Source organism: Lycium barbarum, chromosome 6, assembly GCF_019175385.1.
Source record: "Lycium barbarum isolate Lr01 chromosome 6, ASM1917538v2, whole genome shotgun sequence".
In the NCBI taxonomy this organism is placed as follows: Eukaryota; Viridiplantae; Streptophyta; class Magnoliopsida; order Solanales; family Solanaceae; genus Lycium; species Lycium barbarum.
In genome coordinates, this window is record NC_083342.1 from 73463802 (window position 1) to 73487815 (window position 24014).

The following is a 24014-nucleotide window of genomic DNA, read 5'->3' on the forward strand; positions in this document are numbered from 1 at the left end:
ACCTTTCTGAAGTCGTTTCGAGTGTCAAAACAATTTATCAGACTTAATGGAATATTTATAACAATGTTTGTTAGGTAATTAGTCAAAACATTTCTTTCAAAAACCGCTCGAAAATAGGACTTAAGTACAATAAGGGCAAAACCAGGAATAGCGGGCCCACCTCGGGACAAGCAAGGCGGTGGGCTCAAATTACATGTTTTAAGCTTATGGGGTCACCTACAAAGGTTTTACGGGCGTTCTATAGCTTTCCAAGTAGTTTAGGGAAAGTTTGCATGATTTTCAAGAATACAAACCAAAAGGGCTCAATCTTACTGAAGGAAAAAGCGATATTTTCAATTGCGGATTCCGATGGGCAGAAAGTCTTTCGAGGCCCGAATCTGATTCTAATACACTTAGGCATACCAAAAGAAGGATCGGGTAGCTTTACATACCTTTTGAGCTTTTTAAGCCTATCCAAGCTCACTCCCCGTTTCGTCGAAAATCTGCAAATGGTCACATTTACCAATTGTAAGTTATAGATGCTACGAATTCAATTCAACTCATATTTGTGTACCGAAATTTCGGCAGCACTTCCCCTATACATATAGCACTCCCGAGAATTCAACTCGGCTCAAAATCAACAACAACCCAAACAACAACATCAACATCAACAACAAACATTAGAAACACAATATGGCACAAGTAGTTCTTCTTGCCGACATAATGCCATAACCTTCATTTCAACTTCAATTCCCAAACCAATTTCAATGATTTCGCATTCATTATCAAACTAGATCATCACAACATAGTTTAGAAGCGTTTCATATCGTTTCCTCAAATTATACATACAATATACATAATATACAAACTTTCCGCCAAAGTCCTAACTCGTCCAAAACTTCTAATCTTTGGCATACATATTCATAACCTGTTTCCATCTTCCAAATCCATCAATGATCATCATAACTTATACCCTAATATCTTCATTTTCACAACGTCGTAAAATCGTACTAAAGCGACATAAGTTTCTACATTTCATTTCAAAGCAAACTCATATCATTTTACTTCCATTTACATTGCAAGAATCACAATAACACAACTAACACACTAAACAAACTTAATCCATTTCCATTCCACACACTCCACACCCCACGGCCATATACTCTTTTTATCAACTTCAACTCAATTCATTCTACTTTCATTCCCAATATGCATTTCACTACCACCACAACTAGAATATAACATGAATTCAACACATTATGGCTATACAATATACACATGCACACGGCTACACATATATACCACACACCCACTTTGCAAACTTCCATTTCTTCATACAATCAACACATTTCTACATACTACAACACAAACAAGACTTCATAACACAATGATAAGGGATGAATTCTTACCTTATTCTCTAGTCTTCTTCACTTGACCTTGTGCTCACTTTGATGAATCAAGTGCTTCTCCCTCCAAGACAACTACACCAAGTTGAAGAGGCTACTCAATTTAGTAGGAAAACCACAAAAGAAAAATTTTAGGAGCAATATTTTTTGGAGTGATTTTTCCCAAGCAAACCCGAAACCCTTCTCTCTTCTTGCTCTTATTTTTGCTTTGGTTTTCTTGCTCTCTAATGGATATACTATGAAGACTTGGTCTTCTTATAATTATTGGTCACATGGTCAAGCACATGACCATGTAAATGGACTTGGGCCAAGGCCATGGTGGCCGGCCATGGTCTATGGTTTGGGCCTCAATTAATTTTTTTTTAGCCCAATGAGTTATAGTCCACGTTTTGTAATTCCCGAAACTAATTTCCAAAATTTCAAATTTATCCTTAGCCTTATCCCACACTTTCACAACCATACTCTTTCATGCACAAATCCTATGTCAAATAAAAATCAACTATGACCTTATTTCTTACAAGTCAAGATTGTTTTCAAATTTTTCCAACGTGTGAAAACACGGGATATAACAGGCCATTTCATCTTCTTGCATAGATCATAAAGTGATATGCAAGGTCCACCTTTTTCTCCAAGAAGACCCACCATCTTTTTCCACCAATTTCGCCCATGAGGACCAAGATCCAGACTGCTATTCTTTCCTAGATGGTGGAGGGTTCTTTCTTTGTTTCTTCCTTCCTTATTTCTCCATGAACCCGTATATCTCAATGTCTCCTATAATGTAATAGCTCAGATGAATCCTTTACGTATGAACTTCTATCACTGACTTCTTCCATTCTGTCCCCTGTTTTGGATATTTTAATATATCCCCCTGTTTATGAGCTCCACCCAATTTTATTTCCTCCTTCGTCTTTCCAGTTGGTAAAATTATTTGGACATCTAGGAAAGATGGGTTTGTGATGGTGAGATGGAGTGAGTTTTCTGACTTGAGGGGAGTATGATGGGATGAGAGACTGTAAGAGTTTCTGACTTAATTTGGCATTTTTTTTTCTATGGCTTCGATGTGAGAGAGGAATTTAGTGAGGTGAGAATGTGGCTATATCAGTTTATGTAGAGGAGAGGAGGGTAGCCGAATAGTCTTTTTGGGAAGAGTAAGATTTGAATGTTATGGCTTCTTCATGATCTGTAATCATTACTCCTTTTTTCAAGATTTGTAATCATTACTCCTTTTTTTCTCTTTTTAAAGCATACTTAAGGCGGCTAGACATGACTAGGGTAGGTAAAATAGGTGGTCTGATTTGTTCCGTGATCTGAATATATAATTAACTGCCGAGAAAAGAAAACATACATGAACCATATTTTCAATCTTTGATTTGAGGCCTGCTTCTGTGACAGTCATCATGTTTAGACTTTTCAAGATCATGAACCTACCTTGTATAGGACTGTCACGACCCAGCCCCGTGGGCCGCGACTGGTGCCCTACTTGGGCACCCAAACGGACAAACATACCAAATCGTCATATTATAGCTAGGTCAATTTTCAAATTCATCATTTCAAATGGATCTGAAAATCATTTTCTTAAGCGATCACATGTGTACGGAGATATCATATCAGAACAAAAAGGGGCGGCGGAATACACATCGCCGATCATATACACACATATACAAACATACAGGACATTTAGGCCACATAAAAATCTGATAGATTGGAGGAATGTACATCGCCAGACACAATTATCACACGCTGCCTCAAATTATATCAAACTGTCTCAGACACATTTCAAACACAACCATATATATACATATATATCAGAAGCCGACAAGGCTTTCAAATGGTGCAACGGCCCAAAACATATAAAAATGCACGCCGACAAGGCGGCCATGGCTGGTGGGATCATACAAACACACCTGTACAGAAGTAGGCACAACCCACATATACGTCTACAGACCTCTAAACAGACCAACCGAATCATATGGCGGGACAGGGCCCCGCCGTACCCCTGAACAAATACATACATATGTAGCGAACGAAGATATATACCAAAATGTAGGCTCCGGAATAAGAGGAGCACTCCAAATAGCAAAAGAGGGTGTCCTAAACAGGTGGATCACCAAACTGTGCGTCTGTACCTGCGGGCATGAAACGCAGCCCCCCGAAGAAAGGGGGTCAGTAGGAAATATGTACCGAGTATGCAAAGCAGAAGATACAGAAAACAAACCTGAGGCATAAACGAAATAGAAGTGCAGAACATAAGTGCAATCCCAAAATATCAAAATGTTTACTCTCAAAATATAAGTCATGCATAGGGCACGGAGAATATGGTCGCCCGCCCGTCGATGGCACCATAACACAGCTTAACACCAGAAGGTTTCAAATCTCCGTATCCCCGTCACACATCATCACAACATATCACAGCATAACTCTATAAACGGAACCCGACCCTATGGCGAAGTCTCGGGAACCGTATCACAGCATACTGCCGAATATATCATAGTGCGCACGATCACAAAACCGGCCCGGGAACCGGCGAACGATATCATAATAATGGGCACGAGCAGAGTAGTGCGGAAACTAATGCAATTTACATATCAAAACATTTATGAAACTGGACATAATCATATGACAACCCGTTAGGCAAACTAGTCCGGACAACTGATCAATACGGAGTTTATCTCACAAAAGTACTTCTGAAATCGTATTCATAGTTCAAAATGTAAATCAGAATATCATGGAGTAATCAAAACATTATTCTTTAATAGCTAAAGTCATAAGCAAAAGTCTCTTTCCGATATCGAACAAAGTTAAGTCAATTAGGGCAACGAATGAGACTCGGGGCCAGAGGGCCCACCTCGGTCCAAGTCGAGGCGGCGAGCAAATTTTACAGACATTTGACCTTATGGAATCAACCATGAAAGCTTAGGGGTGATTCAATCATGTTTACGAAAGTTACGAATGTTTGAACATTTCTTTTCAACAAAGCATAAGTTTCTAATTCAATTTCACTGAATGGAATAGTGCTAAAAGTAAACTCGGATTTCTATGAATAGAATGACCCTCGAGGTTCAAACTCAAACTTAGTACTTCTAGGACATGCCAAGAGAAGAAAAGGGATAACTTTACATACCTCACTTGCGCCTTACGCTCGTCCAAACTCAATCCCCGTTTCGTCCAAAATCTACAATTGGTTATAGTTGCCAAATATAAGCTCCACGCTTTTAGAATTTCAAGTCTTAAATTCATATTGTCTACCGAAATTTCGGCAGCATTCCCCCTATAAATTCAACGTCCCCGAGAATCATCTCGGCCCAAAATATCAACAACAACAAAACCACAATACTAAGAGCATCAACAATCATCACAAAACGCACTATAACATAAATAGTCCTCTTTTCTACATAAGGCGACAATTTCCATTCCCACTTCACAATATCAAGCTAATATCACCATTCTCATATTCATTCACTAACTCAAGGTTATTCAAACATAATTCAATAACACTCCAATCAATACCCAAGGATTTAAACAATTCCATCAATTCCATATTCCACCCAAAATTCCTACATATGCAACAAAACCATCACAACACATTTTCTACTTACAAATTCATATGCAACAACAATAATCCACACTTTATTAACTTCCTTTCCATAATGTCATAAAATCACATTAAAATGACATAATTTCCTACAACCAATTTCCATGCCAACTTAATCCATTTTACCTTCATTTACATCATAGAATCCACAACTCCACAACTAGAACATCACATAGAATCAATTTACCATAACTTGCCAAACCAACCTCTATACGGCCACAACAACAACATAGATATTTTCATGGATTTTTCCATGCATTTCTATACATTACAACAACAACCACCATGCTACATAGAATTTATACATTCTTCCTACACATCACACACACACCCACGGCTACAACACCTACACACATACACACGGCTCACACACACCACATCATAATTCCATGATTTCCATTCAATTCTACTCACTCTAACATCTATAAATCTTCCATAACATAAAAGAAACATAAAATCCTTACCTTTTTCCAATAAGTTCTCTTTGCCACCAAAGTCACTTTCTTGCCCAAATAATTATACCAAGTTGAAGAGCACCTTGAGATTAGTAGAAATTCAAAGGGAGATGAATTTTTTGACCAAGAATTTAGGCTCAAGAAATTTTTCTTTTTTTTTTCTTTTTCTTTTTGGGGCCGAACCCCCTTCCTTTTCTTGCTCTAATCCCTCTTGTTTTTTTTTCTCTTGAAACTTCTTGAAGATAAGCCCCCTTTTTATAATCTCTTATCACATGGATAAATTTTTTTCATAGGCTTGGCCCATTTAAATACCCATGTCCGGCCACCACCCTTACTTTGGGCCTCATTTTTCTCTTATTAGTTTTGAGCCCAATTAATTGATGAATCTTATTTGTTAATTCACGGAACTAATTTCCAAAATTCCAAATTTTTCCCTTGGCCTTCCTCCGTATTTCCGCAACAATATTTCTCATAAATATCACACACATATGATAGATAAAATAAACATAGCCTTATTTCTTTCTAGTCAAACTCATTTCTAGTTTTCCGAATGCACAAAACACGGGATATAACATTCTCCCCCCCTTTAGAACATTCGTCCTCGAATGTTAGATTGGCCTTATAGGGTCCCACAAGCATTTCGGGGGAGTTTCTTTTTATAAGGCGATGAGAACTCTCGATTACATAGTACAAAATCTTATCTGATAGCTGATCCTCAAATAATATAATTAACGTAGCAATTATCTTTTAGTAATCATATCCTTCCTCCATACCCGTTCTTTATCTGTCGTTCTGTTTTCTCGATAATTGAATTACTTGGTGTTCACACGATTCATCATTCCATACAATAGGTTTCCCTTTTTCCCTGCACTATTACATTCCAGCTCCTTTTTGCAAATAATTTCGTGCTTTGCCCGTCGGCTCTTTTGAGGCTCGGCTTAATTACGTTTCTTACTTTTCACCTTTCTGACATTTCGATCTCCCTATCTTCCACTCAATTACTCTCTTTCCTTTTTATAAATTTGGAAAAATTTGGGCAGAGGTTCCTCTGTACTTCTTACTATCCCAACACCTGCACGCAGAAATACCAACAATGCCTCACAGGGCCAACATATATACGTATGTATCATATCGTATCATAGCCACACAAGGCTAATAATTTCAAATAAAAGCAAAAAGATGTCGAGACTTACCTCACATGTCCAACTCAAACTGCACCTATTACACTTTCCTGTTTATTTTCCCTTTTCGATCTTCAACTTTATATTTCAATCATACTTCAAATGACTTCCCCAACATACATCTTTCATACCTTTGCTTACCTGATTACTGTGTAGCTTCCAATATCATCAGTCACTGTCTTCTGTCGATACCGTTCTTCGGCTGAAATCAAAGGTTAGTAGAAAGAATTCATTTCCTACCGCTGGCTCTATCGCACGATCTAAGATTCAAAGAAAGGTAACACCCTAAATGTCGTGTAGCCTCCTGTTTATAGATGTGGTGCACAACACACCGATAAACAAGACTCTACGACACACGGCCTGTAGACATTCCGAGGACAAACCGCTCTGATACCACTTTTGTCACAACCCAGCCCCGTGGGCCGCGACTGGTGCCCTACTTGGGCACCCAAACGGACAAACATACCAAATCGTCATATTATAGCTAGGTCAATTTTCAAATTCATCATTTTAAACGGATCTGAAAATCATTTTCTTAAGCGATCACACTTGTACGGAGATATCATATCAGAACAAAAAGGGGCGGCGGAATACACATCGCCGATCATATACACACATATACAAACATACAGGCCATTTAGGCCGCATCAAAATCTGATAGATTGGCGGAATGTACATCGCCAGACACAAATATCACACGCTGCCTCAAATTATATCAAACTGTCTCAGACACATTTCAAACACAACCATATATATACATATATATTAGAAGCCGACAAGGCTATCAAATGGCGCAACGGCCCAAAACATATACAAATGCACGCCGACAAGGCGGCCATGGCGAGTGGGATCATACAAACACACCTGTATAGAAGTAGGCACAACCCACATATACGTCTACAGACCTCTAAACAGACCAACCGAATCATATGGCGGGACAGGGCCCCGCCGTACCCCTAAACAAATACATACATATGTAGCGAACGAAGATATATACCAAAATGTAGGCTCCGGAATAAGAGGAGCACTCCAAATAGCAAAAGAGGGTATCCTAAACAGGTGGATCACCAAACTGTGCGTCTGTACCTGCGGGCATGAAACGCAACTTCCCGAAGAAAGGGGGTCAGTACGAAATACGTACTGAGTATGCAAAACAGAAGATACAGAAAACAAACCTGAGGCATAAACGAAATAGAAGTACAGAACATAAGTGCAAACCCAAAATATCAAAATGTTTATTCTCAAAATATAAGTCATGCATAGGGCACAGAGAATATGGTCGCCGCCAGTCGATGGCGCCATAACACAGCATAACACCAGAAGGTTTCAAATCTCCATATCCCCGTCACACATCATCACAACATATCATAAGACATATCACAGCATAACTCCATAAACGGAACCCGGCCCTATGGCGAGGTCTTGGGAACCATAACACAGCATACTGCCGAATATATCATAGTGCGCACGATCACAAAACCGGCCCGGGAACCGGCGAACAATATCATAATAATGGGCACGAGCAGAGTAGTGCGGAAACTAATGCAATTATTTATCAAAACATTTATGAATCTGGACATAATCATATGACAACCCGTTAGGCAAACTAGTCCGGACAACTGATCAATACGGAGTTTATCTCACAAAAGTACTACTGAAATTGTATTCATAGTTCAAAATGTAAATCAGAATATCATGGAGTAATCAAAACATTATTCTTTAATAGCTAAAGTCATAAGAAAAAGTCTCTTTCCGATATCGAACAAAGTTAAGTCAATTAGGGCAACGAAAGAGACTCGGGGCCAGAGGGCCCACCTTGGTCCAAGTCGAGGCGGCGAGCAAATTTTACAGACATTTGACCATATGGAATAAACCATGAAAGCTTAGGGGTGATTCGATCATGTTTACGAAAGTTACGAATGTTTGAACGTTTCTTTTCAACAGAGCATAAGTTTCTAATTCAATTTCACTGAATCGAATAGTGCTAAAACTAAACTCGGATTTCTATGAATAGAATGACCCCCGAGGTTCAAACTCAAACCTAGTACTTCTAGGACATGCCAAGAGAAGAAAAGAGATGGCTTTACATACCTCACTTGCGCCTTACGCTCGTCCAAACTCAATCCCCGTTTCGTCCAAAATCTACAATTGGTCATAGTTGCCAAATATAAGTTCCACGCTTTTAGAATTTCAAGTCTTAAATTCATATTGTCTACCGAAATTTCGGCAGCATTCCCCCTATAAATTCAACGTCCCCGAGAATCATCTCGGCCCAAAATATCAACAACAACAACACCACAATACCAAGAGCATCATAAATCATCACAAAACGCACTATAACATAAATAGTCCTATTTTCTACATAAGGCGACAATTTCCATTCCAACTTCACAATATCAAGCTAATATCACCATTCTCATATTCATTCACTAACTGAAGGTTATTCAAACATAATTCAATAACACTCCAATCAATACCCAAGGATTTAAACAATTCTATCAATTCCATATTCCACCCAAAATTCCTACATATGCAACAAAACCATCACAACACATTTTCTACTTACAAATTCATATCCAACAACAATAATCCACACTTTATTAACTTCCTTTCCATAATGTCATAAAATCACATTAAAATGACATAATTTCCTACAACCAATTTCCATGCCAACTTAATCCATTTTACCTTCATTTACATCATAGAATCCACAACTCCACAACTAGAACATCACATAGAATCAATTTACCATAACTTGCCAAACCAACCTCTATACGGCCACAACAACAACATAGATATTTTCATGGATTTTTCCATCCATTTCTATACATTACAACAACAACCAACATGCTACATAGAATTTATACATTCTTCCTACACATCACACACACACGGCTACAACACCTACACACATACACACGGCTCACACACACCACATCACAATTCCATGATTTCCATTCAATTCTACTCACTCTAACATCTATAAATCTTCCATAACATAAAAGAAACATAAAATCCTTACCTTTTTCCAATAAGTTCTCCTTGCCACCAAAGTCACTTTCTTGCCAAAATAATTATACCAAGTTGAAGAGCACCTTGAGATTAGTAGAAATTCAAAGGGAGATGAATTTTTTGACCAAGAATTTAGGCTCAAGAAATTTTTCTTTTTTTTTTCTTTTTCTTTTTGGGGTCGAACCCCCTTCCTTTTCTTGCTCTAATCCCTCTTCTTTTTTTTTTTTTCTCTTGAAGCTTCTTGAAGATAAGCCCCCTTTTTATAATCTCTTATCACATGGATAAATTTTTTTCATGGGCTTGGCCCATTTCAATCCCCATGGCCGGCCACCACCCTTACTTTGGGCCTCATTTTTCTCTTATTAGTTTTGAGCCCAATTAATTGATGAATCTTATTTGGTAATTCACGGAACTAATTTCCAAAATTCTAAATTTTGCCCTTGGCCTTCCTCCGTATTTCCACAACAATATTTCTCATAAATATCACACACATATGATAGATAAAATAAACATAGCCTTATTTCTTTCAAGTCATACTCATTTCTAATTTTCCGAATGCACAAAACACGGGATATAACAAGGACGTACACCTTAATGTACAATACTGAGTAATATATTTTCATTACTTTGTGTACCACAGTTTGAGACAACTTTCCTAGTGAATATTACGGGATACATGTGCAGCTTTAATCATCCCTAATCCCAGCATAATTTTTTCCAGGAATGAGTCCTCTGATTTTGCTTTCTCAATTTTTGGCTCCTCAACTCCAGAGTATACAATAATTGTTCATGTTGACCATCTTTTTTTACTATAAGGAACAAGTTCCAGAACCTGTTTTATGGCTGCATGAGTATCCACAATTTTATAATCCTCTCTTGTGCTTTTGTGGATGATTGCTTTCTTCCCTTTTTCAGCCCTTGTCTCTTTTACCAACTGTTCATTCTTTATTGGCTTAACTCTCCTTTGGTGAACCAGTTTCATGAACAGTTCCCCCTGTCTGATTGGGAATACCTTTGGCTACCTTTCTTTTTTGTAGTACCTTCTTCCTTCTATCTTGAGAGTGAGCAGAATTATCAATGTTTTCTCTCTTCATATCTTGAGCAAGCACTATTCATATATCATTATAGCTTGCTGTTATTCTCTGTTATTTACAAAGAAATCAGGAGTTGGTTTTGGGCACCCATGCAAGCTTGTGTCCCTTTCCTTCAACTATGGGATGGATCCGCTCCTTCTCTGTTTTGACTCTGCTTTCTTCACTCTTCAATAGTTGATCCTTCACTCTTAGGATCTTACCAAGTGACTCTTCTCTTTTCTTGTTCATATTAATGTTTGACTCTAAATAATCCTTAGCCATGAGTGCAGTGTGATTAGCCTTATTTTCAAAGTTATCATCCGAGCCCCAGGCTGCTACCATAGCTTTTGTCGTCTCTTTGTTTTTGCTCACTTCCTCTTTCTCCTTTTCCGTCCTTCAATTTTTCCATTTTATTTCCCATTGTGGGCAGTCCTTGATCAGGTGATTAGTTTTATCACACGTGAAATATCCACCTGCCTATCCTCTATCAATACTTCTACCACTTTTAGAGTTTTTTCCCTTTTGATTTTCCCTTATGAGGAAATTTCCGAAATTTCCTTGTAATCAGGGTGATATCATCTTCATTGTTACACCTCGAAATTTTTTTTTGTTGATGCACAAGTGAATAGACTAGTGAAGAGCACGAGTATACGGTATTTCAGTAGGTAAGAAATGACATTCGATGACCCTAGTTAAGATTTCAAAGGTGCTTGAGATAGGGGAAGGAAGTTGCCAAGAGAAGGCAAGGCATACGATAGGTACCGGAAAGGGATTATGAGTAACGAGGATTTAATGATGTCTTGGAGAAGAGTGATAACGTACCTTAGATTGGCATTGAGGTGTCAAGCAAGTGCTAAGAAGGTTCCATAAGGATTGGATATCAAACGAGTCGACGAAAACAGACTTCGGAACACTGGGGATTATACGGCCAAACATACTGACCGTATAAATTATACGGTTCGTATGTTAGGACCGTATAATCAGCCCAGGATGGCACCTTTCTCTGGACCAAATATACGGCCAAACATACGACCCGTATAAAATGTACGGACCGTATGTTACTCCGTTTACCTGGTCGGGAACTGAATGGTTCATTAAATAAAGGATTCAAGTTTCATTTCATTTCACTTCCATATCACACCCCTTCTCTCTAAAACATATCTCTACATTTATTCCACAAGAATTCAAGAGGTATTAGTGATCAACAACATAAATTAAGTGCATAAAGTGTAAGAAAACCCATTGAAGATCATTCAAGTCAAGAAATCTCATTGGAGATGAACTAAGGTTTTTGCTCAAGTGAAGTATTACCAACCAAGGCTTGTTCCTACAACATATAAGGTAAGATTTATGGTATTTCTATGTTGTTTAAGGTATTGGAGAGTTGAAATACTTGGATTGTAGAAGGGTATAGAAAAATGGGTCATGAATGTGGAATAGTGCCATTTTGAGTAATAGTTTGAATTGAGTCATGATTCTTGATGTGTTGTGATATAAATATGTTACAAATGATGTTGAGGACATGGGATAGGCAATGTATGTGAATGAACTTAGTCATGTGTTATGACCATGGATATGGGTGAATGGAAGCAAAGTGAGAAATATAGATAATGTGGATGGATAGAAACTATTGTTATGATATTGTGAATGTATTATTGACGCTTGGGAGTTGATATACGATATGGAGGAATGTCGTATAAATAAAGGAGATGCTGTCCGATTTTCTCCAGTTTTAGTCGTATATGCTAGCTATAGATTCTAATGGTAGTATGACTTTAATGAAGGTAGAAACGTGAGCTTCAGAGGAGAACGTGCAAGTGGTAAATAGTTGAACAGAAAGGTAGGTAAGGCTAACCCTTCTTTCATAAGGCACGGTTCTTTGGCCAATCCTCTAAATCTTCTATAAGGTTATGATGTCCTTCAAATGATTCTATCTTTCGAGCTATTGAGCTCATGATCCTTGATATGTATTACGATTGTACTAAGTTCCACCTATGACGAGTAAGCCTATAAAGATAGATGTAATGAATGACGATAATAGTGATAATGATATTGATGACGACTATAATGGTAATAGTGATGACGATAATGATGACGATAATGATAGTGATGATAATAGTAAAGATGCTTATGAGCTATTATGTATATGTATCTATGTATGACTATTATGGAACCCCGAGCTTATTAGGCCAGGTAGAATATGTATGTATGTTTATGTAATGCGCGCGCACCACTGCAGTTGGGTACGGACAACATTGAGCATTGGTAGGGTCAGGTATGTGTAACACTGAGCCTTGGTTGGACAGGTATGTATGATCACCGAGCCTAGCTATGGTCGGGTACGTGAAACACCGAACCTTCGTGGTCGGGTATGCTATGTAAATGATATGTGTATGACATGATTATGTATATGCTATGGATAGGTATGTGATATAGATATGAGTATGAATACGAACATGATACGGATATGAATACGAATAAGACTATGTATATGAATACGATTATGGACGCAATGTAAATGAATACGTATATGAGTACGGATACGGATATGGATGTATGTACACGAATACGTGCTAGAAATGGAAAGACCCTATGATAAGCAAGTAAGTGCTTATGACGTTGATACTGCTATCTCCTCTCCTGTGCTATTTCTCATATTGCTTATTATGCTTCCACATTGATGTTGATCATGCTTTAAATTCTTCGTACTGACGCACTTTTTGTCATTGGACACTGCGTCAGGCTCGCAGGTGCCCAGGGAGACAGACTTGATCCATAACTACGTTCTCAGGGACTACATAGCGGAGCTCCATTTCATTCGGAGCTATAGCTTTTGGGTACTTATTCTTTTGTGTACATAATTATGGGCATAGCGGGGTCCTGTCCCGCCTATATATTATGACATACTCTCCTTAGAGGCTCGTAGACATGCGTATCTGGTTAGATATGATTTTGGCCTTGTCGGCCTATATTTTGGATTTCATTTTGTTAGCCTCGTCGGCTTATGTACATTGATATGAGCATAGATGTCAATGATGATATAAAGGTATTGTTGTCCAATGGGTCTAGTATGATTGATGAATAGAAATGTGTGTTTAAAATATGTGGCTCGCCTAGATGTGAGTGTAGAGGTACACTAAGGGGTGCCCGGGGGGGGGGGGGGGTGCTAGCAACGGGTGCCCGTTGCGGCCCCTAGTCGGGTCCTGACAAAAGTGGTATTAGAGCAGTTCATTCCTAGGGTGTGTCTACGAGCGGTGTCTAGTAGAGTCTTGGTTATGGGTGTGTTGCGTGCCACACTTATAAACAAGAAGCTGCGGGCATTTTAGGAATAAATGACCTTCTTTCTTCATAAGAATCGTGCGAAAGAGCTATGATATAAGAACGTTTTGTTCCTTAACCGTGTGTTGTGTATTTCAGAAATACCTGTAAAAAGAAAGGCTACAGCAGCCTAAAAGGGCAAGATGGTGGCAGAAAAGCGGGCTGAAGGAGCACCGCCACCGGTAGTAGAGGAAAGTGAGTCCCCAGAGTGCGGCTCAATCTCAGTCCTCCCGTTCAGTAACTATATTAGAGGAGCGTGAGGGAGCCTCAGCCCCAGGTCCAGCGCCCCCGGCTCCTCCACCGGATGCTTCAGGCCAAGATGTAAAAGAGGTCATTCATTTGCTTACCCAATTGGTTGTTGCCCAGACTCAGCGGAAGCGTACAGGGAAAGGTGATAGGGTTGTTAGTGCAAGGGCCCGTGACTTCATTAGCTTAAATTCTCTGGAATTCTTTGGGTCAAAGCCGGATGAGGACCATCAGGACTTTATCGATGGTATGTTGAGGACGCTTCAATTGATACATGCTTCAGACACCGAATCAGTGGAGTTAGCGTCATATAGATTGAGGGATGTCTCGATCCATTGGTACACAGTGTGGATGGCTTCACGGGGAGCCAATACACCTCCCCCGGTATAGCAAGAATTTGTTGATGCTTTCCTCCGACGCTATATGCCTCCGGAAGTTCGGTGAGCTAGAGCCGATAAGTTATTGAATTTGAGGCAAGGTAGCATGAGTGCTTTAGAGTATAGTTTCCGCTTCAATTCTTTGGCGAGGTATGCTTCGGCCATGGTAGCGGATATGGGTGACCGAGTGCACCGATTTGTGAAGGGCCTAGGGCCACATTTGATGGATAGGTGCTTGACTGCGTCCCTTCAGGATAATATAGATATTTCACACATTCAGGCCCATGCTCAGAACTTAGAAGAAAGCCTACAACAACAAAGAAGTGAACGCGAGCATGATAGGGGAAATAGCAAAAGGGCCAGATCTTCGGGTCCGATGAGCGACTTTAGAGGCGGGCACAGGCAACAGTTTCCTAGGCATTCAGGATATTCTATGACCAGTGCACCTCCATGTTTTTCAGGCTAGAGATTTGATAGATCTACTCGTTTCGGGCCGAGTCAGAGTTTTTTGGAGTCTTAGTTCAGAGGTGATTCGGTTCAGGCAAGGCTACCTATACCGCGATGTTCCCAGTGTGGGAAGTTACATTGGGGTCAGTGCCGATCGGGTTTAGAGGCTTGCTATTCATGTGGCCGGCCAGGCCATATTATGCGTGATTGACCCTTGATTCATGGTAAAGGTAGAACCCCGCCTTTGGGGTTGGTAGCTGGATCTTCATCATCTGTACACCCTATGGGACTAGGTTCACATGCGCCAGTCGGCCATGGTAGAGGCAGAGGGAGAGTTCCCAGTTCTAGCGGTCCTCAGCACCGTATTTATGCTTTGGCTGGACGCCAAGATCTTGAGTCTTCTCCTGATGTGGTCACAGGTATATTATCGGTATTCTCTCATGATGTATATGCTTTGATTGATTCGGGCTCCACGTCGTCATATGTTACTCCATATATTGCGGGTCGATTTAGAGTCGAATCAGAGTCGATCAAATCTTTTGAGGTGTCTACACCCGTTGGTGAATCAGTAATAGCTAGCCGAGTATATAGAAATTGTATAGTTGTGATTTGTGACCGTCGTACTATGGTTGACTAGCACGAGCTAAAAATGGTAGACTTTGATGTTATTTTGACGAGTAAGAAAGAGTATTAGATGACCCTCAACGAGATTTTAAAGACATACAATGTAAGGAGAGAAAGTTGTTAAGGAAAGTGAATCATATGTTGTGTAGCGGATAAGAATAACGAGCAATGATTTGGTGATGGCACAAGGATGTTTTATAGATGAGTGATAACGCCCCCTTAGGTTGATACTGAGGTGTTAAACAAGTGCCAAGAAGGATCCATAAGGATCGGAGATCAAACGAGACAACGAGAATGAAAACGGAACCACTGGGCATTATACGGTCCAACCTACGGACCGTATAAATTGTACCAGTCGTAGATGGGACTGTATAATTGGCCACAGAGAGGGCCAGCCACTGGAGAAAATTTACGCCCACACATACGGTCCGTATAAATAGTACGGATCGTATGATTGGTCCGTATAATGAGGGTCGGCCAGCTTTTTAATTCACTTAAGGGATCATTTTTTCATTCCATCTTATTTCATCTTCCACTCTCCAACTCAAGAACACCCTAGAATATTCTCCAAACACTTCAACCACAATAATACCAAGGAAATCAATGATCAACAACATCAAATTCATGAATCAAAGCTTATGAAACTCAAGTAGAGGTCATCCAAACCAAGAAATCCCAAAAGAGGTGAAGTAGGGTTTTGGTGCTAGAGGAGTATTCTCATTCAAGGCCTGTTCAACCATCATCTAAGGTAAGTTTAATGACTTTATCATGTTTTTTAAAGCATTGGAAAGCTAAGACACTTGAATTGTAGCAAGACATAGAAAATGGACCATTATTGAGTGAATAGTGCGATAGTTGGGTGATAGCTAGGTTGGATCATGAATGTTGGTGCGCTATGATTATGAATACGTTGTAAATGATGTTTAGGTCATGTAATAAGTATTATATACAAGGAAATGCGATAATGCTTTTGGCACATATGTATATTTTGGGCCCGACGGAGTCTTGTTCCGTCTATATGTATAGTATGTCAGTAGAGGCTCGTAGATGCGCAGTGTGCGTAGTATGGTCTCACATTTTTCATGTATATGTACATTTATTATTTTTATAGCCTAGAGGCATATATATATAAAATTATTTATGGTTTCATATGAACTATGATTTTCCCATGCTTTGAGTAAAAATGTGATAAAAAGAGCATTAAATGGATAAGGTGAGTAACAGAGAGAGCGGTGCTCGGTGGTTAGCTCCAGGTACCCGTCGCGGCCCCTAGCTGGGTCGTGACAAAAGTGGTATCAGAGCAGTTCATCCTAGGAAGTGTCTACGAGCCGTGTCTAGTAGAGTCTTGTTTGTGGTGTGTAGCGCGCCACATCAATAAACAAGAGGCTACAGGGCATTTAGGAAAAACAATGACCATCTTTCTTCTTATGAGATCGTGCGATAGAGCCATGTATAGATTTTGTCCTCCCCTAAAGGTGTGTTGTGATTTCAGAATGCCGCCAAAAGGAAAAGCTACAGCCGCCCAGAAGGGCAAAGCTACGACGAAAAGACGGGCACAAAGAGAGCTTCCGATGAATGTAGAAGAAGGTGAATCACAAAATGAGGCCTCGCCCAATGTGGAAGAGCAAGGAGGAGCTTCAATTCCGATTCCTCCACCAGCTGCTTCAAGTCAACAAATGACCGAGCCTATATAGTTATTGACACAGTTGGTTGCCGCCCAGGCACAACGGAAAGGGGCAGGCCCGAGTGATCGTTCAGCTAGTACGTGAGCTCGTGATTTTATGACCTTAAATCCTCCGGAGTTCTTTGGGTCGAAGTCGGATGAAGATCCGCAAAACTTTATTGATGAAATGTTGAGGACCTTAAAGGTTATTCATGCATCCGAGACTGAGTCTGTGGAGTTGGCCTCTTATAGACTCCGGGATGTGGCGGTGTTATGGTACAATAATTGGATGGCATCAAGAACAGAAAATGCACCTCCTCCCGTTTGGCAAGAGTTTTTGGATGCTTTTATTCGTCATTATTTGCCACCCGAGGTCCGCCGAGCTAGAGCAGACAAGTTCTTGAATCTAAAGCAAGGAAGCATGAGTGCTCGGGAATATAGCTTGCAATTTAATTCTTTGGCCAGGTATGCCCCGACTATGGTGGCCGACATGGGGGATCGAGTGCACAGGTTTGTGAGTGGTCTGGGACCACATTTATTCAAAGATTGCTTGACAGCCTCATTGCAGGACGGGATGGATATTTCCCGTATACAAGCCCATGCCCAGAATTTAGAGGGACGATAGCCACCGCAAAAAAGTAATCGTGACAGTGACAGGAGACAAGGCAAGAGGGCTAGAGCTATGGGAGCAAGCAGTGAGTATAGAGAGGGACCGAGACAGATGCATTCTAGGCATTCAGGCCAATCAGCGACCAGTGCGCCTCCCAGATTTTCAGATAAGAGGTTTGATCGTTCCTTTCGATCAGGGCAGGGCCAGAGTTCGAGGGCCTCTAATTTTCAGTCTAGAGGGGATTTTAATCAGAGGGGACCCCCATTACCGCGGTGCAGCCAGTGCGGTAGACTACATTTCGGACAGTGTCGCCAAGGTTCAGACGCTTGCTATGCCTGCGGCCAAGCTGGCCATATGATGAGGGATTGCCCTTCGATAAGAGGTAGAGCTGGGACTCAGCCCACAGGTTCAGCAGTGGGTTCCTCCTCGGTACACCCGACAGCACAGATTCCCCAGACTCCAGCAGGTAGAGGTAGAGGCAGAGGGGGGGCATCTACTTCAGGTGCTGTTCAGCCTCGCGTATATGCTTTAGCTGGGCGACAGGATCTTGAGTCCTCCCCAGATGTTGTCACAGGTACATTGACTATATTTTCCCGTGACGTATATGCTTTGATTGATCCGGGTTCTACTTTCTCTTATGTTACACCGTATGTTGCTGATTGTATTGGGGTGAAACCCGAGCCAATTAGACCTTTTGAGGTATTCACTCCGGTTGGTGATCCCGTAATAGCAAGGAAAGTGTACAAAAATTGTGTCATTGTGATATGTGATCGCCCGACTAAAGCTGATTTGATTGAGCTGGAAATGATAGATTTTGATGTAATTATGGGTATGGAGTGGTTGGCCTCGTGCTACGCTAATGTTGATTTCCGGATGAAGATGGTTCGATTTCAATTTCCGGGAGAACCCGTACTTGAATGGAAAGGTAATGCAGAATCCCCAAAGGGTAGTTTTATTTCATATCTCAAGGCGAGGAAGATGATAGCTAAAGGTTATATTTATCATCTAGTTCGGGTTCATGATATCGAGGCAAAGCCGCAAACTTTCTAGTCTGTTCCGGTGGTAAATGAATTTTCAGATGTGTTTCCAGATGAACTCCCCGGTCTTCCTCCAGAAAGGGAAATTGATTTCGCTATCGATGTATTATCGGACACCGAGCCTATTTCTATTCCTCCGTATTGAATGGCTCCGGCAGAATTGAAAAAGCTAAAAGCACAGTTGAAAGATTTGCTTGAGAAGGGGTTTATAAGGCCCAGTTCATCACCGTGGGGAGCACCAGTCTTGTTCGTGAAAAAGAAAGACGGATCTCTACGAATGTGTATCGATTACAGGCAATTGAATAAGGTGACAATAAAGAATAAATACCCTCTTCCCAGAATTGATGATTTATTTGATCAACTGCAGGGTGCCAAATGGTTTTCTAAAATAGATTTGCGATCGGGTTACCATCAAGTGAGGGTTAGAGAAGCGGATATTCCCAAGACTGCCTTCAGGACAAGATATGGTCACTACGAGTTTCGAGTAATGTCGTTTGGGTTGACAAATGCCCCGGCGGTGTTCATGAATTTAATGAATAATGTATTCAGGCCATTTTTGGATCTTTTCGTGATAGTGTTTATCGATGATATTCTGGTATATTCTCGCACAGAATCAGAACATGCAGATCATCTGCGAATTGTCCTTGGAATTCTCCGAGCCCGGGAATTATATGCAAAGTTCTCAAAGTGCGAGTTTTGGCTGAATTCTGTAATATTTCTAGGCCATGTTATTTCAGATGATGGCATCCGAGTCGAGGATTTCATTTTAGGATTACCTCGCTCCCGAGGCAAATACGATTCTATATGGGTGATCGTGGACAGACTCACAAAAGTAGCTCATTTCCTCCCAGTTAGAACCACGTAGTCAGCGGAAATTGTGCGACTTCATGGAATTCCCTTAGCCGTTATTACAGACAGAGGGGCACAGTTTACAGCCAAGATTTGGAAATCCTTTCAAGAAGGTCTAGGTACTCAAGTCAAGTTCAACACGGGATTTCATCCACAAACAGACGGACAAGCCGAGCGTACTATTCAGACCTTGGAGGATATGCTACGAGCGTGTGTGTTGGATTTAGGCGGTAGTTGGGATGAGCAGTTACCCCTTATTGAATTTTCCTACAACAACAGCTATCATTATGGTATTCAAATGGCCCCGTATGAAGCTTTATATGGGAGAAAATGTAGATCTCCAATTGGATGGTTTGAAACAGGAGAAGCACAATTAATAGGCCCCGGCTTGATTCAACAAGCAGTCGAAAAAGTCAAAATCATCCGAGACCGATTGCTGACAGCCTAGAGTCGCAAAAAGTCTTATGCAGATAACCGCCGACGAAACTTGGAATTTCAGGTCAACGATTGGGTATTTCTAAAAGTATCGCCAATGAAAGGGGTAATGAGGTTTGGTAAAAAGGGGAAGTTGAGCCCAAGATATATTGGACCTTATAGAGTCATCCGTAAGGTGGGCCGTGTAGCCTACGAATTGGACTTGCCTTCAAAGCTCGAGTCAGTTCACCCAGTTTTTCATGTTTCGATGCTCCGCAAGTGTATTGGAGACCCGACAAGAATAGTTCCGGTTGATGATGTTCAAGTGACGAAAAAATTGGCATATGAATAAATGCCTGTTGCCATTTTAGATAGACAGGTGTGAAGACTTCGAAATAAAGAGGTTGCTTTAATCAAAGTCTTGTGGCGAAACAATAATCGGGAAGAAATGACTTGGGAAGCGGAGGAGAACATGAAAGCCAAATATCCGCATTTATTCCAACCCCCAGAGAAGATTCAAGATGAAACGTCGACGAGATGAGGTATTTATGCTTTATTTTTATGCTTTTGGTCGTGTGTGGCCATAGATATGTTGGTATTGTGATGTAGCCCTGTGAGGCGATGATATTATGGGTCGTTGTGACAGGTTGGTAGTGCCAAGTTACAGGGGAAACTCTGGCGAAATCTTTGTAGAATCTCGAGTGTTTAACATTCGAGGACGAATGTTCCGAAAGGGGCGAAGAATGTTACACCTTGGAAAAATCCCCCGTATATGTACAATGAATAGGCTAACAGAGGACATAGCATATACGATGTTTTGACGAGTAAGAAAGAGTATTAGATGACCCTCAACGAGATTTTAAAGCCATACAATGTAAGGAGAGAAAGTTGTTAAGGAAAGTGAATCATATGTTGTGTAGCGGATAAGAATAACGAGCAACGATTTGGTGATGGCACAAGGATGTTTTATAGAGGAGTGATAACACCCCCTTAGGTTGGTATTGAAGTGTTAAACAAGTGCCAAGAAGGCTCGATAAGGATCGGAGATCAAACGAGACAACGAGAATGAAAACGGAACCACTGGAGCAAATGTACGCACACACATATGGTCCGTATAAATAGTACCGACCGTATGATTGGTCCGTATAATGAGGGTCGGCCAGCTTTTTAATTCACTTAAGGGATAATTTTTTCATTCCATCTTATTTCATCTTCCACTCTCCAACTCAAGAACACTCTAGAATATTCTCCAAACACTTTAACCACAATAATACCAAGGAAATCAATGATCAACAACATCAAATTCATGAATCAAAGCTTATGAAACTCAAGTAGAGGTCATCCAAACCAAGAAATCCCAAAAGAGGTGAAGTAGGGTTTTGGTGCTAGAGGAGTATTCTCATTCAAGGCCTGTTCAACCGTCATCTAAGGTACGTTTCATGACTTTATCATGTTGTTTAAAGTATTGAAAAGCTAAGACACTTGAATTGTAGCAAGACATAGAAAATGGACCATTATTGAGTGAATAGTGCGATAGTTGGGTGATAGCTAGGTTGGATCATGAATGTTGGTGTGCTATGATTATGAATACGTTGTAAATGATGTTTAGGTCATGAAATAAGTATTATATACAAGGAAATGCGATAACGAGCTATAACCATAAATGTGAAGAAATTGGAGAGAAATGGTGGATTTTGCTTAAAGTATATGAATGATGATTGTTGCTTGCAATATTATGAGTGTTGTTGTATATGTTTGGGAGTATAAATAGAACATGGGGAAAGTAGTAGAGACAAAGGAAATGCTGCCCAATTTTCCCTCGAAATAATGACACGTTCTTATAGTCGATTAACTAACGTTAGTACGAATTCTCTCTTGAAGGTAACGACGTGATATCGAAGGAGAACAAGTGAACGATAGCTTAGATAAACGACAAAGGTATGTGAGGCTAGTCCTTTTATTCCATTGCATGAATCCTATGACATGATTCTTCTTTCATCCTCATGATTCTCCTACATTCCTAAAGTCTAAGAGTCTAAGATCATGAATAATTATACGAGATAAGAGCAATGTTATGAGTTACTAGTGATATGATGTCATTCCTTGCTTAAACTCACCTCATAAGTTAGTCCCTTCGAGGTGAGGTAGAATGGTTATAAATGTTCATAATGGAATCGAGGGTTCACGACCTTCTGTCACCTCGATAAAGTATAGTTGTTCTAGAGTCTTTATGCATATACTATGATGAGCATATTACGATGAGCATATATGATGAGCATGTCATAATGATAATACACAGCGCCTAGTTGGCCGGGCAGTCACCGCTAAGGCGGGCAACTATGTTATACACCATGGCCAGTTGGCATGGGCAGACACCAGTAGTGGGCGGCATGAGATGATACCCCGGACGCGGGAGGCCTGGATGCGGGCTAATGCTATGACTATCACAGCGATCCTATACGGACGGGCAGTTTATACATTATGCATATCTGATATGATGATAAGTACGAGTAGGATTGCATGCATTGCCTCTTTTATGATTGTCAGTCAGATCCAGATGCTTCATAATGATATTCCCTTTATATCACTGTCTTATTTCTTTGTTTATGCCTGTCATACTCAGTACAATATTCGTACTGACGTCCGTTTTCTTTGGACGCTGTGTTCATGCCCACAGGTAGACAGGGAGGTGAGCTTGACCCATGTTCCTAGTAGCTGTCAGCTGATTGAGAGCACTCCATCGTTCGGAGGTGCTTATGATTATTCTTTTGGCACATATGTATATTTTGGGCCCGACGGAGTCTTGTTCCGTGTATATGTATAGTATGTCAGTAGAGGGTCATAGATGCGCAATGTGGGTAGTATGGTCTCACATTTTTCATGTATATGTACATTTATTATTTTGATAGCCTAGAGGCATATATATATAAAACTATTTATGTTTTCATATGAACTATGATTTTCCCATGCTTTGAGTAAAAATGTGATAAAAAGGGCATTAAATGGATAAGGTGAGTAACAGAGCGAGCGGTGCTCGGTGGTTATCCCCGGGTACCCGTCGCGGACCCTAGCTGGGTCGTGACATTTTCAAAGGTCGATTTGAGGTCCGGGTATCATCAAGTGAGAGTTAGGGAGAAAGATATCCCTAAGACAGCCTTCAGAACAAGATATGGTCATTTCGAGTTCCGAGTGATGTCGTTTGGGCTGACTAATGCACCGGCAGTATTTATGGATTTGATGAACAACGTGTTCAGGCCCTTCCTAGATCAATTTGTGATTGTATTCATCGATGATATCTTGGTGTATTCTAGATCCGAGGCAGAACACGCGGATCATTTGCGTACTGTCCTTAGAGTTTTTCACACTCGAGAGTTGTTTGCAAAATTTTGTAAGTGAGAGTTTTGGTTGAACGCAGTGACATTTTTGGGGCACATTGTTGCAGCTGATAGTATTCGAGTGGATAGCCAAAAGATTGAGGCCGTTATGACCTGGACAAGGTCTACGACTCCTACAGAGGTTCGTAGCTTTCTGGGCTTAGCAGATTATTATAGGAGATTTGTTGAAGGTTTTTCTTCTATTTCTGCACCACTCACAAAGTTGACCCAGAAATCAGCAAAGTTTCAATGGACAGATGCTTGTGAACGTAGCTTCCAAGAGTTAAAAGGTAGATTTACTTCTGCCCCAGTCCTGACACTTCTAGAGGGATTGGAGGGATACGTTTTTTATTGTGA